Source organism: Solanum pennellii, chromosome 10 (genome assembly GCF_001406875.1).
Source record: "Solanum pennellii chromosome 10, SPENNV200".
In the NCBI taxonomy this organism is placed as follows: Eukaryota; Viridiplantae; Streptophyta; class Magnoliopsida; order Solanales; family Solanaceae; genus Solanum; species Solanum pennellii.
The window spans coordinates 57,787,164-57,796,742 of NC_028646.1; positions in this window are offsets into that span (position 1 = coordinate 57,787,164).

Below are 9,579 nucleotides of genomic sequence, written 5' to 3' on the forward strand. Positions count from 1 at the left end.
TTCCGCATTTGTTTTATTGACTGATTGAGTTTATGGAACTCAATATTTTAATTTTTAAAAATTGTTTCTTATTGTTTCATCATGACATTGCTTCCTAAATGGTGGTTTAAGTTTTGGGTAGGTAGTTTGTTCTCCCATCGGAGGGTTGTGTAGATGCCACTCACCACGGGTTAGAATCGTGACTAGAAGTCATTCATATAAGGAGATTGGTAGAGAAGTACAATATGAGAAAGATGGACTTATATATGGTATTCATTGACCTAAAAAATATATAATAAAGTCCATGGGGTCTTTGGAGATATTTGGGGACTAAAGATGTACATGCAACAATAGGGTGATTAACGGCATGCACCATGAAAGCAAGATCAAATAGAAACGATGAGGAGAGATTAAACACTTTCCAATTGTCATGGAGTTGCACCAAGGATCATCTTTTAATTTATTTTATTTGTCTTGGTGATAGATGAATTGATGAAGAATATCTAGGAGAAGGTGTCATGATAAATGATATTTGCAGATGACACAATGAATTTAATACTAGTCTACAAGTTTGGACATAAGACCTTCGAGTCTAAATGATTTAGGTTGATAGGTCTGACAGAGTACTTATAGTGTAATTTTAGTAATATGACTTATGAAGAAGACGTGCAACAAAGCAAGTGAAGATCGATACATAAGTCATCACTATGATAAAAAATAAAGTATCTTAGATCAATAATGCAAGAAAATTGAGAGATTAATAGTGCTGTTATACATTGTATTGATCGGGGATAGATGAAAAGAGGCTTGTATTTGATGTCATGTGTGATAAAAATACACTACCAAGACTTAAATATAAAATTTATAAAGTGATTCTTGTATAAGTTATATTGTATAAGGCAATATGTTGTTTGGTCAAGAGAGAAAATAAGGATGTTACAGTGAATGTGTGAGAATATTAGAAAAGGTATTATTAGGAACAAAGAAATTAGGGTCAAGATGGGAGTAACCTCCAAGGTGGACAAGATGAGGGACGCGTGACTGAGATGATTCTTGCATGTTAAGAGGAAGATACACAGATGCCCCTAAGAAGAGGTTGGCCATGGTGGTTTTAAAGAGAGATAGAGGTTGACCAAAAAAGAATTAAGAAGGTGTGATTAGACAAGACATGACATATATTTAGTTAACTGGGAACATAGCCATGGATAGAAGAAATAATGGCCCAAGATTAGGTTAAAATATTAGGATACATCGTCTAACTTTTCTTATCAAAATTATTGTTATTATCACTTTCCTATTATATTGTTCTTCAATTTTTGTTATTACATGCAATTTTATTTGAATGTCTGTCAATCGTATTCTATATGATGTGATGTTGCGAGTTTCATCTGCTAGTAAGAGAAGTTGCAATGTATGAATCCTTGTTACCTAAGGAATGTTTGAAGAAGAAGAAAAAGTTTGATTCTATTTTTCATTTTTTGTATCCTCATTTCCCTTTTTTAGTTGCCTTTTGAAGTTCTTCATTATGAACTTTTTTTTTTACTTTTCTAGAATCAAGGAAAAGAAATTAGAGACAAGAATTAAGGGATACACGGAGTTCTACTCACAAGTGTGATTGTTTTTCTTGCATTTTTTGTCATATAATTTGTTGTTGCTATGATATAAAAATATTAGTCTCGTAGCATGAAAATAGTAAAAACGCACTGAGCAATATGTGGGGTAAAACAATTGTGAGATGCAAGTCCCATCAGTTTGGACATAGACTTGGGCATTGTCTAATCTTGTTGGGAAAGGCAAGGCACTAACAAAGAATGCCTGTCAGGATAATAGCGGAAGAATACCCAAGTCTATACTTTCCCTTCTCGATTTGAACCAAGAGAAGACAAACAACCACAAGCAATATGATAGTAAGGCAACAAGTAATTCAACCAAACAAATATAACAAGGCAATAATAAACCAATCACACAAGACACCATGATTTACGTGGAAAACCCTTCTATGTGAAAGGTAAAAAACCACGGGACCAAAAGCTCCACTATAATCACCAAGATTTACAATATTGTTCTCCAAAATTGGACACAAAACACGTGCCAAACAACGAGCAACAACAAAATAAGATTGCACCAAATCTAGAGAATTAAAGGAGCAAAATCACTAATTTCGCAGCTACTGTTCACGACAGCAAAACTAAAGCTGCAGGCCACCAAATCCAACTCTGTCAGTTCCTAATCAAAGATTGAGATGAAGATAATATGCTGTCCAAAAATCATCTAAATTGGACAAGAAACGAAGCGGAAATCGCAATTTGAAGATGGCTGTTAGGGCTGAATTTTGACTGCGAAAACTGCTCTCTTTCTCTCTTTTTGGCTGCTGAAAAAACTCTCTATGTATATGAAAATAAGACCTAAATAGGCTTATATTTGCCTCATAAGAATGGGCCTATGGGAAAAAATGGGTTGGTCCAAATTGGGTTTTTATTTATCCACATAGGAAGGGAAAAAGGCCCATAACCCAACAATTCTCCCCCTCACGACTATGTGGAGGAGACCGCCATCCCGGCGACCATGCAACAATCTTCAAACTTCCCTCTTGACAAAGCTTTAGTCATCATATCGGAACCATTGTCATTTGTATGAATCTTTTGAAGCTCAAGCAACTTAGAATCCAACACATCTCGAATCCAATGGTATCTCACATCAATGTGTTTAGACCGACCATGGAACGTAGAATTCTTGCCAAGACGTATAGCACTTTGACTGTCACAATAAAGTACATACCTTTCTTGAGCACACCAAGATCCCCCAAGAATCTCTTCATCCAAAGAAATTCTTTACAAGCTTCAACGACAGCAATAAGCTCAGCTTCTGTAGTAGATAGCGCAACACATTTTTGCAACCTAGATTGCCAAGACAAAGCTCCCCCTGCAAAAGTAACCAAGTACCATGAAGTAGACTTGCGAGTATCAATATCACCAGCCATGTCTGAATCAGTATAACTACAAAGAATAGGCTTCCCTGTACCAAAACACAAACTAAGACTAGAAGTGCCACAGAGATATCTCATAACCCACTTCACAGCATTCCAATGTTCTCTTCCCGGATTAGAAAGAAAACGGCTAACAACTCCAACAGCGTGAGCAATATCCGGTCTTGTACAAACCATTGCATACATCAAACTACCAACAGCTGAAGCATAAGGAACTTTCTTCATATCTTCCTTCTCATCATCACTAGAAGGACACTGTTTCGTGCTCAATTTGAAGTGCATAGCTAAAGGTGTACTGACAACCTTAGCTTTGTCCATGCTAAATCTGCGAAGTACTTTCTGAATGTACTTCTCTTATGATAATACCAATTTCTTAGCCTTTCTATCACGGACAATCTGCATACCAAGAATCTGCCTTGTTGGTCCTAAGTCTTTCATAGCAAATGACTTACTCAACTCTTGCTTCAACTTCTGAATCCTGCAAGTATTATGACCAACAACAAGCATGTCATCAACATAAAGCAACACAATAATAAAGTCAGCATTAGACAACTTTTGCACAAAAACACAATGGTCTGAAGAAGTCTTCTTGAAGCCCTACTGACTCATAAAAGAACCAAACTTCCTGTACCACTGCCTGGGAGCTTGTTTCAAACCATACAAGCTCTTCTTCAATTTGCAAACATAATTCTCTTTACCCTTGACTTCAAAACCTTCCGGTTGCTCCATGTAAATTTCTTCATCTAAGTCACCATGGAGGAAAGAAGTTTTAACACCCATTTGCTCAACCTCTAAATCTAGACTTGCAGCCAAGCCTAGAACCACACGAATGGATGACTTCTTCACAACTTGAGAGAATATCTCATCAAAATCAACTCCCCTTTTCTGATTAAATCGCTTGACAACTAATCTAGCTTTGTACCGTGGAACTGGATTACCATCTTCATGTTTCACCCGAAAAACCCACCTGTTTTTCAAAGCTTTTCTGTCTTTAGGTAACTTAACCAAATCAAAGGTATGATTATCATGCAAGGATTTAATCTCATCTTCCATAGCATCAAACCACCTTTCTTTTTCTTCACTTTCCATGGCCTCATCAAGACTCTCAGGTTCTCCCCCGTCAGTCAAGAGTACATACTCATTGGGAGAATAACGAGATGAAGGAATTCTCTCTCTACTAGATCGTCTGAGAGAACTCTCTGGAGCATCTATAATTGGTTGTTGGACAACCACATCATCTTGCACTGGAGCATCAACAACATCATGCCGGTCATTCTGAACATGATCACCATCTTCATTATCAACTTGATTTTCATCATTATGAAGATTTTCTTCCGGTGCAATAGTCAAAGGAACTGGATCAACATCAACTACGCTCTCACTACTCTGAAAATCAGCCTTGTCAGCTTTGTCAAAATCTTCAATTGTTTTGTCTTAAAAGAACACAACATCACGGTTTCTAACAAGTTTCTTCTCAACAGGATCATAGAAACGATAGCCAAATTCATCTTGACCATAACCAATGAAGATACACTGCCTAGTTTTAATATTCAACTTTGACTTTTCATCCTTAGGAACATGTACAAAGGCTTTACACCCAAAGACTCTAAGATGATCATAAGAAACATTCTTACCAGTCCAAACTCTGTCAGGGACATCACCATCTAAAGCAACAGCAGGAGATAAATTGATAACATAAGCAGCAGTATTAAGTGCTTCTGCCCAAAAGGAATCTGACAGCTTAGCATCTGAAAGCATACATCTAACCCTCTCAACTAGAGTTCTGTTCATCCTCTCTGCTAAACCATTTAACTGAGGAGTCTTTGGAGGAGTTTTCTGATGCCTAATACCCTGCTCTCTGCAATATCTATCAAAAGGACCAATATACTCACCACCATTATCTGAGCGGATGCATTTCAATGTCTTCCCTGTTTGTCTTTCAACCAAGGCCTGAAAACTCTTGAACACATCAAGTACTTGATCCTTGGACTTCAAAGGAAATACCCAGAGTTTGCGAGAATGATCATCAATAAAAGTCACAAAGTAAAGTGCACCACCATGAGATCTTACCTTAAAAGGACCACACAAATCAGAATGTACCAACTCCAGCAAATCAAGCTTTCTTGAAGGCGGATGACTCTGAAAAGAAACTCTTTTCTGTTTACCGGCTAAGCAATGAACACATTTCTTCAACTTTGCTTGTTTCACTCCAGAAAGCAAATTTTTCTTAGCCAAACTATCAATCCCCTTCTCGCTCATATGACTCAGCCTTCTATGCCATAACTCTGATGAAGTATCATTCTCCACCAAATTTACTGAGTCTCTGGACATGGAGCCCTGAAATACATACAAGTTAGACAACTTGTCACCACGGGCCACAACCATCAAACCTCTAGTAAGCTTCCACTGGCCAACACCAAGTGTATTAACATAACCCTCATCATCAAGATATCCCACAGAAATCAAATTCAAGCGAACATCTGGAGCATACTTGACATTATTGAGAACTAGTTTGGAACCATTGTTACTTTCCAAATAAACTGTCCCAATGCCAATAACTTCAACTTCATGATTATTGCCATTTTCAACGTTCCAAAATTACCTGGAGTATAAGAAGAAAATAATTCCTTCTTTGGCGTGACATGAGAAGTAGCACCAGAATCCACAAACCAGCTAGACTCATCACGAACAAGATTAATGGCATTTGCATCACAAGAAACAAGAAGATCATCATTAGCAACAACAGCAACACGATTTTCATTATAGCCTTCTCTCATTTGTTATCTCATATCTCTCTTGTGCTTGTAACAATATTTCATGATATGCCCATTCTTGTGGCAAAAGTTACATGCAATATTCTTGTATTTAGACTTTGACTTGCTTCTACTTTTACCTCTATCATTCTGACCTCTGGACTTGTTTCTTCCCCTATCTTCAGTAACCAAAATATCGGAGTGTGAAGCTAAAGAAGATGAGGCTTGAGATCTTCTTCTCATTTCTTCATTCAAGACACCACTCTTAGTATATTCCATGGTTACATCACCACTGGGAGCAGAATTAGTCAAAGGAACTCGAAGAGTTTCCCAAGAGTCTGACAGAGTATTAAGAAGCCAAAGTCCCTGTATCTCATCATCAAACTTTACACCCATTCCGGACAGCTGGTCAAGAACACCCTGAAAATCATTAATATGATCAGAAATAGGAGTGCCCTCTTTATACCTGATATTCATTAATTGTTTCAATAGGAACAACTTGTTGTTGCCAGTCTTCGAAGCATAAAGTGTCTCGAGCTTGTCCCACAAACTTTTGGCATGTGTCTCATTCACAATATGATTTCTAACATTATCTTCAACCCATTGTCTAATATAGCCACAAACCTGCAGATGCTCAAATTCCCATTCTTCATCATTCAAAGACTGAGGCTTATTAGAAGCAAACACAGGTAAATGCATCTTCTTGACAAATAGAAGATCTTTCATCTTGCCTTTCCAAATATGATAGTTACTACCAGTTAAACACACCATTTTGCTCATATTTGCCTCCATCATTCAAAACGACAATCAACAATAACCAATGCTCTGATACCACTTTGTTGGGAAAGACAAGGCACTAACAAAGAATGCCTGACAGGATAACAGCGGAAGAATACCCAAGTCTATACTTTCCCTTTTCGATTTGAACCAAGAGAAGACAAACAACCACAAGCAATATGATAGTAAGGCAGCAAGTAATTCAACCAAACAAATATAACAAGGCAACAATAAACAAATCACACAAGACACCAAGATTTACGTGGAAAACCCTTCGATGTGAAGAGTAAAAAACCACGGGACCAAAAGCTCCACTATAATCACCAAGAGTTACAATATTGTTCTCCAAAATTGGCCACAAAACAAGTGCCAAACAACGAGCAACAACAAAATAAGATTGCACCAAATCTAGAGAATTAAAGGAGCAAAATCACCAATTTCGCAGCTACTGTTCACGACAGCAAAACTGAAGCTGCAGGCCACCAAATCCAACTCTGTCAGTTCCTAATCAAAGATTGAGATGAATATAATATGCTGTCCAAAAATCAGCTCAATCGGACAAGAAACGAAGCGGGAATCGCAATTTGAAGTTGGCTGTTAGGGCTGAATTTTGACTGCGAAAACTGCTCTCTTTCTCTCTTTTTGGCTGCTGAAAAAACTCTCTGTGTATATGAAAATAAGACCTAAATAGGCTTATATTTGCCTCATAAGAATGGGCCTATGGGAAAAAATGGGTTGGTCCAAATTGGGCTTTTATTTATCCACATAGGAAGGGAAAAAGGCCCATAACCCAACAATTCTCCCCCTCACGACTATGTGGAGGAGACCGCCATCCCGGCGACCATGCAACAATCTTCAAACTTCCCTCTTGGCAAAGCTTTAGTCATCATATCGGAACCATTGTCATTTGTATGAATCTTTTCAAGCTCAAGCAACTTAGAATCCAACACATCTCGAATCCAATGGTATCTCACATCAATGTGTTTAGACCGACCATGGAACGTAGAATTCTTGCCAAGATGTATAGCACTTTGACTGTCACAATAAAGCACATACCTCTCTTGAGCACAACCAAGTTCCCCCAAGAATCTCTTCATCCAAAGCAATTCTTTACAAGCTTCAACGACAGCAATAAGCTCAGCTTCTGTAGTAGATAGAGCAACACATTTTTGCAACCTAGATTGCCAAGACACAGCTCCCCCTGCAAAAGTAACCAAGTACCCTGAAGTAGACTTGCGAGTATCAACATCACCAGCCATGTCTGAATCAGTATAACCACAAAGAATAGGCTTCCCTGTACCAAAACACAAACTCAGACTAGAAGTGCCACAGAGATATCTCATAACCCACTTCACAGCATTCCAATGTTCTCTTCCCGGATTAGAAAGAAAACGGCTAACAACTCCAACAGCGTGAGCAATATCCGGTCTTGTACAAACCATCGCATACATCAAACTACCAACAGCTGAAGCATAAGGAACTTTCTTCATATCTTCCTTCTCATCATCACTAGAAGGACACTGTTTCGTGCTCAATTTGAAGTGCATAGCTAAAGGTGTACTGACAACCTTAGCTTTGTCCATGCTGAATCTGCGAAGTACTTTCTGAATGTACTTCTCTTGTGATAATACCAATTTCTTGGCCTTTCTATCACGGACAATCTGCATGCCAAGAATCTGCCTTGCTGGTCCTAAGTCTTTCATAGCAAAAGACTTACTCAACTCTTGCTTCAACTTCTGAATCCTGCAAGTATTATGACCAACAACAAGCATGTCATCAACATAAAGCAACACAATAATAAAGTCACCATCAGAGAACTTTTGCACAAAAACACAATGGTCTGAAGAAGTCTTCTTGAAGCCCTGCTGACTCATAAAAGAACCAAACTTCCTGTACCACTGCCTGGGAGCTTGTTTCAAACCATACAAGCTCTTCTTCAATTTGCAAACATAATTCTCTTTACCCTTGACTTCAAAACCTTCCGGTTGCTCCATATAAATTTCTTCATCTAAGTCACCATGGAGGAAAGCAGTTTTAACATCCATTTGCTCAACCTCTAAATCTAGACTTGCAGCCAAGCCTAGAACCACACGAATGGATGACATCTTCACAACTGGAGAGAATATCTCATCAAAATCAACTCCCCTTTTCTGATTAAATCCCTTGACAACTAATCTAGCTTTGTACCGTGGAACTGGATTACCATCTTCATGTTTCACCCGAAAAACCCACCTGTTTTTCAAAGCTTTTCTGTCTTTAGGTAACTTAACCAAATCAAAGGTATGATTATCATGCAAGGATTTAATCTCATCTTCCATAGCATCAAACCACCTTTCTTTTTCTTCACTTTCCATGGCCTCATCAAGACTCTCAGGTTCTCCCCCGTCAGTCAAGAGTACATACTCATTGGGAGAATAACGAGATGAAGGAATTCTCTCTCTACTAGATCGTCTGAGAGAACTCTCTGGAGCATCTATAATTGGTTGTTGGACAACCACATCATCTTGCACTGGAGCATCAACAACATCATGCCGGTCATTCTGAACATGATCACCATCTTCATTATCAACTTGATTTTCATCATTATGAAGATTTTCTTCCGGTGCAATAGTCAAAGGAACTGGATCAACATCAACTAAGCTCTCACTACTCTGAAAATCAGCCTTGTCAGCTTTGTCAAAATCTTCAATTGTTTGGTCTTCAAAGAACACAACATCACGGCTTCTAACAAGTTTCTTCTCAACAGGATCATAGAAACGATAGCCAAATTCATCTTGACCATAACCAATGAAGATACACTGCCTAGTTTTAACATCCAACTTTGACCTTTCATCCTTAGGAACATGTACAAAGGCTTTACACCCAAAGACTCTAAGATGATCATAAGAAACATTCTTACCAGTCCAAACTCTGTCAGGGACATCACCATCTAAAGCAACAGCAGGAGATAAATTGATAACATAAGCAGCAGTATTAAGTGCTTCTGCCCAAAAGGAATCTGACAGCTTAGCATCTGAAAGCATACATCTAACCCTCTCAACTAGAGTTCTGTTCATCCTCTCTGCTAAACCATTTAACTGAGGA